The sequence below is a fragment of the Nicotiana tabacum genome, chromosome 8 (genome assembly GCF_000715075.1).
Source record: "Nicotiana tabacum cultivar K326 chromosome 8, ASM71507v2, whole genome shotgun sequence".
NCBI classification, from domain to species: Eukaryota; Viridiplantae; Streptophyta; class Magnoliopsida; order Solanales; family Solanaceae; genus Nicotiana; species Nicotiana tabacum.
In genome coordinates this window covers 101,111,015-101,127,208 of record NC_134087.1, presented here as the reverse complement: position 1 = coordinate 101,127,208, position 16,194 = coordinate 101,111,015, and the positions used below count along the sequence as shown (strand labels likewise).

General features: G+C 42.2%; 1 non-coding gene across 1 annotated transcript; it reads right to left on the bottom strand.

Annotated features, from left to right (window-relative positions):
• Positions 1-13,427: 13,427 nt before the first annotated feature.
• On the bottom strand, positions 13,428-13,534 carry LOC142163743 (small nucleolar RNA R71). The gene has a single exon (XR_012694673.1). It is a non-coding gene; the product is annotated as a small nucleolar RNA R71 (small nucleolar RNA).
• Between the last annotated feature and the right edge of the window lie 2,660 nt (positions 13,535-16,194).

The window sequence follows — 16,194 nt, the reverse complement described above, 5'->3', positions numbered from 1 at the left end:
TACTTTGGTCGTTTTTAACACCTTTTACCATTTCGTCTTTATTTTTGACCGTTTTTTGTCGGAACAGCCTTTCAACCTTCCTCGGAAGTGTCGTAGGGCTATTTTCGTAAAAATAGTCATTTTGTTTTTGTCATGTCGTCCTTTGTTACCAGCCATTTTTGCCAATGTCAACCTTACATATTTTTAAAAAAAAAAGAAATAAACTTTTATTTATTTTTTATCCATGTATTCAGATGTTTTTACCGAGACTGCATTAGTACTTTTCTTGGAGGTGTTGAAGAGCCATTTTCATAAAAATAACCATCTTGTCCTCTTCGTCGCCTTTAATCATTTGCCCTTTGTCCGGCCATTTTTGTTTACTCGGCGAGATACCTGAGTAATCCTTCCAGAGTCTAGCCCTCTTATCATATGAAGTTTGTCCGTTGTCTTATCCAGAAGTCTGTTTGGTGTCATTTCTTCGAGTTAAGATTTGGACCCGACTTCATAATTTTATTTATACAGGTACGATATGGATTCAATTAGTGGGAGACCTAACAAGAGGCTGAGAGATGAAGAGCACTCACCGTTTAAGATTGTCGACAAAGTGCCCAGGTTATTGAAGCGATGGTGGAACAACATGGATGGGTTTGAGTAAGGAAAGATCAAAGATTATTTGAAAAACTTGGTAAACATTATGGAGATTGAGCCCAAACGAGAACTGATTGAGGCTTTGGTTTATTTCTGGGACCCGAAGAATAATGTGTCTAGTCTCAATGGGTTTGAAATGACTCCTACCTTGGAGGAATTCGCTGAATATACCGACCTGGGGCATAAGAGTCGAACAAAGAGACTTTTGGCTCCCAGGGACGTTACTGCTACCAAGTTCCTTGAGCAGATGTGGATCAGCCACACCGAGATAGCACATGTGGCGCAAGGGCAGGTCCACCTAGATTTCTTGTATGACAGGTACGGGCATGAAAGGGGGTTCTCAGAATATGGGAAGAAGCAAATTAACAAACAGAACCAACACACATGGCAAGGCCATGGACGGAAAGCATTCATTGTAGCTTTCTTGGGTTGCATGGTCTTCCCGAGAGAGGATCGGAAGATCAACATTCGGTTATCTGGGATAGCCACAGCCATGATGAAAAGAAATGATTCCTATATTCTTCCAATGGTGTTAGAAGATACCTTTCGTGCCTTGACCAGGTGCTGGGAAGGAAAAGGTTTCTTTGAAGGTTGCAACCTCCTGCTCCAGATGTGGTTCATGAATCATCTTTTCTGCCGTCCTTATCAGGTAGACCACCGTACTTGTTGGGGTAATCATGTTCGCCAGTATAATGCTAGATTGAAGAGTGAGCTGGAGATCCGCATTTTCCCAGAAAGTGTCAATGATTGGAGAGAGTATCTTCACTCCTTAACAGATGATCAGCTCACATGGAATTATCCTTGGTTCACCGCGGAATATGTCATCTATAAGTCATCTTGCCATCCGTTTCTGATCTTAATGGGGCTTTGAGGTTATCAGCCATATGTTCCCATGAGAGTTCTATGTCAGTTGGGTCACAAACAGATAGTTCCCCTGGTAGAGACTATGGAAAATTTTATCTGGGAATCAACATCAGAGGATCCCATACGTGAAGTTTATGATCAACGTATTTGGAATGGCACTAAGATACTCGAGCGTGGCACCATGGTGGCAGATCGAGGAAGTGGTGAGTTGAATCCTTCTTATCTTGAGTGGTTCTATAATCAAGATGCTCTCGAAGATAGACCAGGGATAGTCGTGAAGAGCACCGCAGAGTGGGAGGCTGAGATTCGAAATAGAGTTGGGCTGGTTGCGGAAGAGATGAAAAGGGGTTATGAATCTGACTTTGGAGCACTGCAAGAAGACCTTAGTATCGTTAAAATAGAAAAGGATCTGCTGTATGATGCTTTTGAGAAAGAGAAAGCTCAGTGGGCACGAGAGAGGCAAGCACTCAAATCCCAAATTCGAAAGAAGAACATGGTCACAACCGCACATCAACAAGAAGAGAGAGAAGCCCAGTTCAGGGTAGTCTGTGATCATGAGCGCATGAATTACGCTCCACTAATCAAAGGTTTAAGGGATCAGTTAGAGGGAGTTGAATCAAGCAAGGAGAGACAGATCGTGGAGTTTTAAGTAGAAAGACATCACTACCAGAGTATGATAAATCGGTTGGTGGGGGAGTTACTAGAAAATCGGCGCTAGAAAGATATGACCTTGGACCGCGAGCGTGATGTGCTGGATCTAGCTGAGACACGTGGTCAGCAAAATCAAGAGTTGCATGTGGCTCAGGAATACATTAAAGGAAATATCCTCAAGGTAACCACATATACCTCAAGAGCATGCAGGAGTTTCCAGGGAATGACGCTTGAGCGGTTTGCAAAAGTATTATTGAACATTTCTCGTCATATATCTGCATACTTGGAAAGGATATACCGCAACGTTGGGGGTCAAGCGCAAGAACAAGAGCATTGATTACAGTGATGTTGGTGGATTCTACTGCAGAGATCGAAGTCTTCTTTTAGTTATCAGTCCTTTTTCATTATGCTTTTGTTGTTTTTGAGTCTGTAAGAGTCTTTTGGCATTTTGAGTCTTGTTGTTTTGCCTTTTATCCTAAAAAGTCTGTTTTAGTCAGGTTTGGTCTTGTTTATCTTTATGTAACTCTTGCCTTTTGAGTCTTGTATAAAAAAAAGAATTATTTTTCAATGAAAAGATTTTTGTTTAGAAAAATTCTAAAATGAACCAAAAAGATGTTTGTTTTGTAAAAAAAAGGGTCTTGTATCTGAACTACGTAATGATCTGATTCATGCGGCGATATGATATGTAGGCAACCCACAAAAGGTTCGATCAAGTATTCATTTTAAAATGGCTCTAAAGTAAGGGATCAAATAAGGCGAGTGAAAAAAAATGAGAAAAAAAGAAAGAAATAACAGTGTCAATAAGCAACAAGCTGATAAGCCGGAATGAAACATCGAAGCCTTCCAAAAGCATTTTAGAAATGGTGGCGATGTTAAGAGCATGACATATTACGTGTAATTCATATCTATAAAATGTCTAACCCTAACACGTTTGTTGTCTCTTAATCCAGTAAGTTTAAGTTGGTTGGTTTGTGGTAAATCTGGCAGCACATCATTACTTCACAAGATCTAAGGGACCAGTAGTAATGGATAACAGTGATGAAATCGAGTTGGTTAGTGACAATCCGCAGGGTTAGTCAATTGAGCAAGAGTCTGAGGAGATAAGAAAATTGAGACAACAACTGTCAGATGTATATCAAGCTTGGGTTTCCAGTCGACCTCCACCCCAGGGTCCCTCAGAGGGAACTTACACCATACCCCAGGCTACTCAACCCCCGCTCCATGCAGTGAGTGACCCCATTCTACCACCAGGGTATGTGCTGAACTACAGCCTCCATGCTGCCCCTAGTACCTCTAATATGTGACCTCCAGTCGCACCGGTCAGGAACACCCCTCTCGTCGTGTCTGGCGCACCGGTATATACAATCCCGCCACCACCTCCTGTGACGAGGCCAAATAATGAGCCACCATCTCATGCTTATGATGGACAATACTATTCTCCGAATATGGCTTTTGGGGTCTCGGCTCCATACAATCAGACTCCTCGATACGAATTACCAGTGGAAAATGAAATGCCTGCCACGACGATTGAGCCAGATGAGATAGCTAGGAAAATGAAAAGTCTTGAATAGAATATAAAGAACATACAGGGACTAGGTGGTCACAAAAGTGTTTCATTCAGTGATCTATGAATATTCCCTCACATCCATTTGCCACGAGGGTTCAAGACCCCAAAATTTGAGAAATATGATGGACACGGCGACCCTATCACCGATTTGAAAAGGTATTGCAACCAGCTGAGGGGTGCAGGAGGAAAGGAAGAGCTGCTGATGGCTTACTTTGGGGAAAGCCTTGTGGGGGTAGCTTTCGAATGGTTCATTGACCAAGACATCTCTCACTAGCATGTTTGGGATGACATGGCCCAGACCTTCGTCAATCAATTCCAATACAACATTGATATTACACTAGACCGCAATTCCCTATCCAATATGAAGAAAAAGCCGACAAAAAGCTTTAGGGAGTACACCATCAAGTGGAGGGAGCAAGCGGCCAGAGTTAAGCCACCCATGGATAATCATGAGTTGATCACTGTCTTTTTGGAGGCTCAAGAGCCTGATTATTTCCAAAACATGATGTCTGCAATGGGTAGGCCTTTTGATGAAGCAATCAAGATAGGGGAAGTGGTAGAAAATGGCCTAAAGACTGGCAGAATTGTAAGTCAGGCTGCTCTCAAAGCCACCACCCAAGCGATCCAAAATGGGTCGGGAAGTTTTGCAAATAGGAAAAAGAGAGATGAAGGTTCTATGATGACCTCGGGATCCAGGGAAGTTCAAAGAGGGGCATCGCACCCTTATGTGCAAGTTCAGCAAGAGCGATCCAGCTACCCTCAATATTACTATCCCCCGCCAATTTCTCAATACTCCATGGGCCCACCATAATATATAGTGTTCAATGCTCAATCATATGCTCGGCCTCCCAATCAGCAGGTACGGGCACCAGCTCCAAGGGCCCCCCGACCTCAACAACAAAATTTTCGGGCACCCTACAATGCTCGTCCCAGGCAGGATTATGGTCGAGAGCAGAGGCCGGCAGAAAAATTCACTCCATTGGCTGAATCATACTCTAGTCTATTCCAGAAGCTGAAGCAAATAGGCGTGATTGGACCCATCGCTCCCCACCATATGCATCCGAATTCACATGGATTTCAAGCAAATGCTAGATGTGAATATCATTCAGGTGCCCCGGGGCATAGCACCGATGATTGTTGGACTCTGAAAGGAGCCATAGAAAGACTCATTTCTGAAAAATTAATTGTAGTAGCGAATGGCGAGGACCCTACTAATGTGACAAACAACCGGAACACAACGATGTTCATTTCGTGGGAATAATTGGCCGAGATCAGGAATACAAGCCGGTCGGCCAAACAGAAATGACAGTGGGAGCAATTCAAGAAGGAACAAGTCTGGAAGTAAGACCAAGCCGAGATGTGCCGTTGATTGTGAAAGGCGCCTCGAACTTAGAAAAGGTAACTTTATTTGTGCCCAAGGTCTCGAGGTTAGAGGTTTGCTCCAATGTTCCAAGCCCAAGGTTGTATGTCCTTGGAGGCCACCCCGTCACAAGGCAGAATCGGGGCAGTACGAATGGCATAACAGAGCTGATCATAATCAAACCTGTCGTACAACCCCTTGTGACAAACACGAAAACTGTTCCTTGGAACTACAACAAAACTGTGATGACCTACAAAGGCAAGGAAATCATAGAGGAAGTAGGGGAAACTGGAGGTTTGACTCGATCGGGGAGGTGTTATTCTCCAGAAGAGTTGATGAAGGCCAAGCAAATTAGAGGAGGCCAATTTCCAATAAAGAAGTCAGTCACTGACGCAGAGGCAGAAGAGTTTTTGAAGAAACTGAAAGTTCAGGATTACTCAATCATTGACCAGCTAAGAAAGACTCTTGCCTAAATCTCTCTACTATCTTTGCTCATACATTCCAAAGAGCATGCCCGTGTACTAATCAAGGTCCTGAACGAGGCACATATCTCAGAGGAGACTATAGTGAATCAGTTAGATAAGATGGCCAATAGATTTTTTGAGGTAAACAGAATCTCATTTACCGATGATGAACTTCCCGAGGAAGGAGCCGGGCATAATAGGGCTTTGAACTTGATGGTCAAATGTGAGGGGCATTATGTAAAGAGAGTCATGGCTGATGGAGGCTCAAGTGTAGATGTATGCCCTCTCTCTACTTTGCAAAGCATGAAGATCAATACGGACAGAATTCGACCCAGCAATGTTCGCATCCGGGCTTTCGATGGCTCAGCGAGAGATATCATGGGGGAAATCAACCTCACCGTGACGATTGGGCCGGTGGACTTTGAGATTGTTTTCCAAGTAGCGGACATGGTCATTTCTTATAACTTTCTTCTTGGAAGGCCATGGATCCATACAGCCCGAGCTGTGCCATCCAGCTTGCACCAGATGCTCAAATTCGAACATGACAGGCAAGAAATTATTATTTACGGAGAAGACAAGTCTTCCGTTTATAAAGACCCATTAATCCCCTGTATTGAGGCCAAGGAAGGGTCTGAGTCCATTGTCTATTAGGCTTTTGAAGTGGTTGTTGTGGACCATGTCGAGGAAGGAAAGCCCATTCTGCATCCTCGTCTTTCTGCCACATCTGTAATAGTGGTTACGGTTATGATGAGACAAGGTTATGAGCCAGGAAAAGGTTTGGGGGCATCATTGCAAGGAATTTCAGAGATTATTTCTCCGTTAGGCAACCGGGGTACTTTTGGCTTAAGCTTCAGGCCAACACAAGTAGACAAAAACAAATCCAAACACCACAAAAAGAGTAGATGGGTCTTGCAACAGCCTATCCCTCATATTTTCTACACTTTTGTCAAGCCACGACTCCGAGAGGGTCAAAATTCCTCGGCGCATGCAAACATTGATGAAATTTGCCATGACCTCAGCGAGATGTTTTCTGAAGTGAATATGATCCAGGCTGGTGAAGGCACTAGTCGTGCCGATGTGCAACTAATTGACCCAGACACCATGCTCACCAACTGGGAAGCAACTCCTCTCCCCACAAGGAAGGAGTCTTGGTAGTCTGCTTTTGCAGCTTCTTTTTTGTATTTTGGGTTACTTTCAGGGTTGTAATCCAAATATCTCAGGATGATTGTTTTGTTTTGATGTTAACCCTTCTATCCTTTCGAATTCAATAAAATACAGTTCAGTTTCCTATTAAGTTTCCTATCTTTTCCTTTTCCTAATTCCGGTCATTTTATTTTCATTTCAGTTTTGTTAATGCCAGCTTTAATAACATGACATGCATGCGGAATTCATGCCCAGATCTTGAAAAGCTGTCTAATATCGAAATAACGCATCAAGAGGTTGAATATGAGGAATATGAGATTGTTGAGGAAATAAAAAGAGACTTGGAACAATTTGAAAACAAGCCTAAGCCAAACCTCAATGAAACTGAGACGATTAATATTGGAAGTCCTAAGGAAGTTAGAGAAACGAAGATAAGCATTCACACTAAACAAAAAACCAGAGATATCTTGATTCAACTTTTATTGAATACAGAGATGTGTTTGCTTGGTCTTACGATGATATGCCGGGTTTAAGTGTTGATCTGGTGGTTCATAAGCTTCCAACGTATCCTGGTTTTCCACCAGTCCAACAAAAGCAACGAAAATTTAAAATAGACATGAGCGACAAAATCAAAGAAGAAATAATGAAGCAACTAAGTGCCAATGTGGTCAGAGCTGTCCGATACACCACCTGGGTGGCAAATGTTGTGCCCGTGCTAAAGAAGGATGGAGAAACCAGAGTTTGCGTCGACTATAGGGACATGAACAAAGCAAGTCCAAAGGATAATTTTCCTTTGCCAAACATCCACATTCTTGTAGATAATTGCACAAAGCATGAGATCCAATCATTTGTGGATTGCTATGCTGGGTACCACCAAATTCTAATGGATGAGGATGATGCAGAAAAGACCGCTTTCACCACGCCATGGGGTACTTATTGTTACAGGGTCATGCGATTCAGTTTAAAGAATGCAGGGGCAACTTACATGAGGGTCATGACCACCATTTTTCACGACATGATGCACAAAGAGATTGAAGTATATGTCGACGATGTCATCATAAAATCAAAGACACAAGCCGATCACGTGTGTGATTTGGAAAAGTTCTTCGAACAGCTTCGTAGGTATGACCTTAAGCTTAATCCAGCCAAGTGTGCATTTGGGGTCCCATCTGGGAAACTCCTCGGTTTTATAGTCAGCCGAAGAGGCATCGAATTGGATCCATCTAAGATAAAGTCCATTCGAGATTTGCCACCCCCAAAGAACAAAAAAGAGGTCATGAGTTTGCTCGTGAGGTTGAACTATATTAGTAGGTTCATTGCTCAGCTCACAACCACATGCGAGCCCATCTTTAAGTTGCTGAAAAAGGATGTCGTTGTCAGATGGACAGACGATTGACAAAAGGCTTTTGACAGGATCAAAGATTATCTATCAAAACCCCCTGTATTGGTCCCACCTGAACCTGGTAGGCCTTTGTTTTTATATCTATCAGTGATGGATAATTCCTTTGGATGCGTTCTGGGGCAACATGATGCAACAGGCAGAAAGGAACAGGCAATATAATTTGAACAAGAAGTTCACCGATTATGAGGTTAAGTACACCCTTTTAGAAAGGACATGTTGTGCCTTGACTTGGGTCGCTCAGAAGTTGAGACATTATCTTTTGGCCTACACTACTTACCTCATATCCAGAATGGATCCCTTGAAGTACATCTTCCAAAAGCCAATGCCCACTGGCAGGCTAGCAAAATGGCAAATCCTGCTCACAGAGTTTGACATCGTCTATGTCACTCGCACCGCGATGAAAGCACAGGCTTTGGCAGATCATTTTGCAGAGAATCCAGTTAATAATGAGTACAAGCCACTTAGCACATACTTCCCGAACGAAGAGGTCAACTCGATAGAGGAAGTGGTTCCAGACGATCACCTTGTATGGAAAATGTATTTTGATGGGGCTGTCAATATCAAAGGAGTTAGGATCGGGGCAATCCTCATCTCACCTATTGGACACCATTACCCTGCGACGGCTCGACTTCGGTTCTTTTGTACTAATAATACGGCAAAATACGAAGCTTGTAACATGGGTTTGAAAATGGCCATCGATCTGGATGTGCATGAACTATTAGTTATGGGAGATTCTGACTTGCTTATCCGGCAAGCCCAAGGTAATGGGAGACTCGAGACATCAAACTTATTCTGTACAGACAATGTGTGTGAGACTTGAGCAAAAGATTCAAATCTATCGAGTTCAGGTACATTCCCCAGTTTCACAACAAGATAGCCGATGCCTTGGCTACTCTAGTCTCGATGCTTCCTTATCCAGGCAACACTCATATTGATCCACTAGAAATCCAAGTTCGGAATCAACACGGTTATTGTAATACAATTGAGACAGAACCAGATGGTGAACCATGGTATCATGACATAAAACAATTCCTGAAAACAAGAGAATATCTAGAGCATGACAAAGGAGATCAAAAAAGAACTATAAGGCGACTCGCTAGTGGTTTCTTCCTGAATGGGGAAATTCTGTACAAGAGGACCCCAGATTTAAACTTGTTGAGATGCATAGATGCTACAGAAGCAGAGCAGATCATGAGTGAAGTGCATTCAGGGGTATACGGACTTCACATGAATGGATATGTTTTGGCGAAGAAGATTCTACGGGCAGGGTATTACTGGCTTACCATGGAGCGAGATTACTTCAGATTTGTTCGCAAGTGTCACCAGTGCCAAATTCATGGTGACTTGATTCACTCGCCTCCTTCGAAGTTGCATCCCATGTCCTCTCCTTGGCCTTTCGTTACTTGGGGAATGGATGTTATTGGCCTGATCGAGCCAAAGGCTTCAAATGGTCATAGATTCATTTTGGTTGCAATTGATTACTTCACCAAGTGGGTGGAAGCCGTCACTTTCAAAGCAGTCACCAAGAAAGCAGTGGTAGACTTTGTTCATTCCAACATCATTTGTTGCTTTAGTATCCCAAAGACCATTATCACTGATAATGAAGCCAATCTAAATAGTCATTTGATGAAGGAGGTATGCGAACAATTTAAAATCATGCATCGCCATTCTACCCCTTATCGACCAAAAGCCAATGGAGCAGTTGAAGCGGCAGACAAGAACATCAAGAAGATTCTTAGGAAGATGATCCAAGGTTCTAGGCAATGGCATGAAAAGTTGTCTTTTGCTCTTTTGGGATACCGTACGACTGTTCGGACATCTGTTGGTGCAACTCTATATCTGCTTGTATACGGAACTGAATCTGTAATACCCGTTGAAGTCGGAATTCCCTCTCTCCGAATTATTCTGGAATCAGAGATTGAAGACACCGAGTTGGTCAAGACCCGATTAGAACAACTGATGTTGATCGATGAAAAACAGCTAGCAGCAGTGTGTTTTGGCTAGTTATACCAGCAAAGAATGGCATGCACTTACAATAAGAAAGTGCGCCCAAGGCAGTTTGTGGTAGGCCAGCTGATTTAGAAATGCATCCTTCCGCACCAGGTAGAAGCTAAAGGAAAGTTCGCCTCGTACTGGCAAGGACCCTACATCATCAAGAAAGTGTTACCAAAAGGGGCCTTGCACTAGGTAGATGAAGAAGGACGGGTACCATACATGACTATTAACACAGATGCAGCCAAAAGATATTATGTCTGATATATACCCATTGTAGAATTTTCACGCATTGATTTTCTCATATTGAAGTGGCGACGGCTATCATTTGCTCGCTATTCCAAATAGGTTTCACCCTTTTTGTTAATCCTTTTGAGCCGTATTTGTCTTCCTTGTTTCTCACTTCTTGGAACTTATGTACTTGTAAAAAAAACAACAACAACAACAACAACAAATCTCCGAGTCATTGAACTACGTCTGACCTGATTCCGAAAGGATACGTAGGCAGTCTTACCCTGGGTTCGGTCCCATCAGAACAAAAAGTCCATATTCCCAATACTCCAAAACTGGGGCAGAAGTTTGTTTTATTTCACGGTTTTTTTTCTTTGTAAAAATGATACCAAAAGTTGTAATTCAGTTCAAGGTTCATTTCACCTTTTTACCTTTCAAGAACTTCTAATCGATGTTTTTTAAGAATGATTGAAGTCCCCATGCCAAAGGCATTGGGTAACCTCCCTCATACAGTATCTTAGTCAAAAAAAGAAAGAAATGAGAGAATCTTATCAGTGAAAACCCGGACGGGCACTGTAAGGCGATAGTGAGCAGAGAAATGAAAGAGTCTTATTGGTGAAAACCCAGATGGGCACCATAAGGTGATGGTTAGTAGAGAAATGAGAGAGGTTAGTTAGCGAAAACCTGCAATGGGCGCTACTAGCCGAATAAGGGTCTTTGATTCTCCGACATGAGCACAACCAAGACAAATTCAAGATGAACATTTGCGGCGGATTTTGAGAATTAGACAGCTCAGACAGATCAGGCACCCAGTCCAAAATGCATGTCATGATTCATTAAAGTCGGCACATACCTCCAGATAAGTCTCTCTATTCCTTTCCCCGAAAGGGACACCTTTTGTTTAAGCACAGTTCTTTTTCGCTTCCAATAATTATTCTGTTTTACCCATAATTTTCCTTTGAGTCCCCTTCGGTCTAATCCTGCATCAAAATCGAAGCAAAGAAAGGGCTGCAAAACTGGCTACATCTTCCCCGTAATGTCGAGCACAATTTGGGGCATATATGGCATTGACAAAGGCACGAATCCATCTCTGATCTCATTCGATAAGACAAACAAAGTGTCTCAAAAAAAAGCTGAAAAGGTCGCCTAAGCAAGACCTGCTTTATGAGAAAAGTTGATGAGCACTACGGACACAAACTGATACAAGGGTAAGACAACTGAGCTTGATTTTAGAGAAAAATGCATTGCCTTAGAGACAAGGGTAGCGTGATAATATGCAAAATCTAGGTGATTTAGCTATTGTTTATGCTTCCGCTTGATTATATTCCAATGACATATTATGGTTAATTGATGAAAAATAGGCTTTAATTGTGATATGTATACATTGCAGGACGAGGAGCCTGTATGATGCTTTCAAGAGGATATTGGAATGATTTATGAGCAAGAACAACCCCTCGGAGTTGAGTGCGCGCAAGGACGAGATGAAAAAATGAAGTCAAGCTATATAACCCACTTATTTAGGGGTATAATTGGAAATCTGGAGAAAAAACCCACTTAACCTATATAAAGTCAAGCTCGCCCAAGGTTAAATCAAGAAGGGTTTTCATAGTTTAGTGCAAGAAATAGAGAGGCAAGAGGCAAGGAGGAGTTTTAACAATCAAGTTCTTCTTTTCTTCTCTTGTTTTTGCTATTTTGTGATGAAATTGAACTTATTTGGGATGAACACTAGTATGAGTGGCTGAGACCCATTGTTCTGGGGTCATGGGTAAAACATGAATGTTGTTGTTTGGAGTTTAATTTGACAAAGTGGGTTTATCATATTGGGTTGTTTATTTAATTATGCGTTCAATTATTTTTCTGAGTAGCTAACAGTGAAATACTATCTACGAATCTTTAGTTGAACTCGAAAGTGGGAACTTTAGATTGCATATAGAATTAAATAGAGCAAGTTCTTGAACCTGGGTCTCGGGGAACAGATTCGCAAATGGGATAGACATATACCCAATTGCCTTGCTTGGTTGAAATACAGGAATTGTAAATGCATTCTTGTTAATCTTAATTCCATAGACATATAGGCATTGAGTTGACTTGAATAGGCGAGTAAGAACTCGACAGATTCTTATGAGTAATATCAACCATGTCAATCAATAACCCAGATAAATTGATTAGTCATTTTAAGCCAAGAACATAACACGATTTTTAACTATGCCCGTGACCCTGGAATATCCTCTCCTACTGGTTGTTACTCGAAATTGTTATTCGTTTGGTTACTTGCTTTAGTTAGTTTAATTCTTTATAGTTTAAGTAGTAAAATAATTACATCTCTCTTTTGTGAACAATCTCTTGGGTAGATACAGAAATTGGGTTTGAATCAGTCAACAGTTAATCATAAGTCTTCGTGGGAATGATACTCTACTCACTACTCTATTACTTGACGATCACGTGCACTTGCGTGAGTGTTTTTTGTCGCAAAACGTTTTTGGCGCCGTTGCCGGGGACTTAGAAATTAGCTACTTGACTGAATTGAGATTTTATTATTTATTTATTCGAGTTTTAACCCTCGGTTCACTTTGTTTGTGCTAATACATGAGTTTCTATTGAATGCGAAGAAGTAGAAGCACAAACAATCTCCTTCCTCTCGATCCCGAAATTGAACGAACACTTCACAGATTGAGGAGGGATGTGGACGCTAGAACCAGAATTGAAAGAGAGTTGGACATCGTAGTTCAACCACAGCCAATTGAGATGGCGGGTAATGAGGAACGCGCGGTGATTGAAGCCGCAAGGCCCAGTCTGGCTAATATGACTCAGGCTATTGTGAAGCCTGACATCACTGGGCACTTTGAGCTGAAACAATACATGGTGCAGCTGATCCAATCCATAGGGCTGTTTGTGGGTTTACCTCATGAAGACCCGCAGAGGCACATTCAGAATTTCTTGGAAATTACGAATACCTACAACTATCCGAACGTTTCCAAGGACTATGTCAGGCTGACACTTTTCCCCTTTTCACTAATTGGGGAAGCTAAGGAGTGGTTGAATAAAGAGCCAGCAAATTCAATCCGCACTTGGGATGATCTGGCGAGGAAATTCTTAATCAAGTTTTTCCCCACTAAGAAAACAAAGGTATTGAGAAGTCAAATTCTTGGTTTTTAACAACGAGCTGGTGAGACACTGCGTCAAGCATGGGAAAGGTACAAGAAGATGCTCAGAGACTGTCCTCATCATTGCCAGACGGACAAGGTATTGGGTCACACTTTTGTAGATGGGTTAGATGATGCTTCAAAGATGAATCTTGATTCAGCTTGTGGGGGTAGTTGCATGGCCAGACCGTACAGTGAAATCAAAATCTTGCTGAATAACTTCACTTCTAATGATAATAACTGGCAAGGTGAGGGTGATTCACAAAAGGCAGTTAAGCAAAAATCAGCTAGGTTACTTGAGTTAGACGAAGTGTCAGCCATGAGAGCCGATATTGCAAAGCTGGCCAATCAAATGACTAGGATGACAATGCAGCAACCATAGACAATGCAACACGTACAACAAATAACTATTTGCTGCGAACTCTGTGGCGACAGTCATATGAGTGATATGTGCCCCACGAATCTAGAATCCATCTATTATGTGAGGCAACAGAATAGAGGTCCACCGAATCAGCATGCACAATACGGGAATTTTTACAATCCAAATTGAAGGAATCATCCCAACTTCTCATGGGGTGGAAATCAGCAGAATCAGAATCAGCATAGACCCCAAGGGAATTTTAATCAGCCTCAGAGACCACCCCAACAAATGGAAGAAAGTACCAATGATCTGCTAAAGAAGTTGTTGATTAACAATCAGCAACTCAGGACCGACTTTAGAAATCTTGAAAGGAAAATGGGGCAGTTAGCAACAAATCAAAACACTAGACCTGCAGGCGCCCTCCCCAGTGATACATAAAAGAACCCTCAAGTGAATGCAGTTACACTTAGAAATGAGAGGGAGCTAGAGGAAGTGCCAAAGAAAAAGAAAGACAAGCCCATACCTGAGGGAGAGTTGATCTCTAAAGTGACTCAAGATCCAAAGAATGCTGCAGAAATTTCAGAGCTAGTGGAGGCCCCAAGACCACCACCACCTTTTCCCCAGAGATTGCAAAAAAAGAATGATGATCGCATGTTCACAAAATTCCTCTCTATGTTGAGCCAGGTTCAATTGAATATCTCACTTGTTGATGTGCTTCGTGAAATTCCAAAGTATGCTAAATACATAAAAGATATAGTGGCTCACAAGAGAAGATTAACTGAATTTGAGACAGTGGCACTTACTGAGGAGTGCACTTCAAGGGTCCAAAATAAGCTCCCTCAAAAGCTTAAGGATCCAGGCAGCTTCAGGATTCCTGTGTGCATTGGCAATATTGATGGTCGTGCTCTTTGCAATTTGGGGGCGAGCATAAATCTAATGCCCCTGTCCTTGTTCAAGCAACTGGGCCTGGGAGCTCCAAGGCCCACTACTGTGTTGTTACAGCTGGCTGACAGATTGATAGCACACCCTGAAGAGGTGATTGAAGATGTGTTGCTGTAGATTGGGAAATTCATCTTCCCTGCTGATTTCATTATCCTCGATTATGAGGCTGACAAACTGGTTCCAATCATATTGGTGCGACCTCTCTTAGCTACTGGTGATGCAATTATCAAAGTGAGATAGGGAAAGATGATTTTGAGGGTAGATGACGAGGAAGCAGTTTTTAATGTCTACAGAGCAATCCAACTTCCCTGCCACTATGAGGAGCTCTCAATGATATCTGTTGTTGAGGCTAATGAGAAGATTCATTATCCGAGTGTATATCTAGAAGATTCTCTATAGAAAGCACTTATATTGCTTGATATCCTGGGGTTTGATGAGGAGGTTGAGGAGATTATGCACATCCTTGATACATCTTGTGCGTACCTGCAAGGGATGCACCCCTTCGAGCCTTTGAATAGACCAGAGGGGCCTCCTCCAAAGCCGTCAATTGATGAAGCCCCAAAATTGGAACTTAAACCCCTTCCACCTCACCTACAATATGCTTATTTGGGTGACTCTAACACTTTACATGTTATTATCTCGTCTGACTTGTCTAAATTGCAGGAAGAAAAGCTGTTGAGAGTGCTACGTGAGCACAAGCGAGCACTTGGGTGGACTATATCTGACATTAAGGGCATTAGTCCAGCCTTCTGTATGCACAAAATCCTCATGGAGGACGGACACAAGCCCAGTGTAGAGCAACAACTCCAACTCAATCCAATCATGAAAGAGGTGGTAAGAAAAGAAGTGATTAAGTGGCTCGATGCAGGTATTGTATTTCCTATCTCAAACAGCAAATGGGTAAGCCCCGTCTAATGTGTACCCAAGAAAGGGGGGATGACTGTAGTAGTTAATGAGAATAATGATTTAATACCTACAAAAACTGTCACCGGGTGGAGAATTTGCATTGATTATAGAAAATTGAACAATGCCACCCGGAAGGACCACTTTCCCCACCCTTTTATTGACCAAATGCTTGATAGATTAGCTGGCCAGGAGTACTACTGCTTCTTAGATGGTTACTCGGGTATAATCAGATTGCTATAGCCCTAGAGGACCAAGAGAAGACCAATTTTACGTGTCCTTATGGCACGTACGCGTTCAAGCGAATGTCATTTGGTCTTTGTAATGCACCTACGACTTTTCAAAGGTGTATGATGGCCATTTTTACTAACATGGTTGAGAGGTTTGTGGAAGTGTTTATGGACGATTTTTTTGTGTTTGGATGTTCTTTTGATAACTGCTTGATGAACCTTGATAAAGTACTTGCTAGGTGTGAAGAAACTAACATGGTGCTAAACTGGGAAAAATGCCATTTCATGGTACATGAAGGTATAGTCCTAGGGCA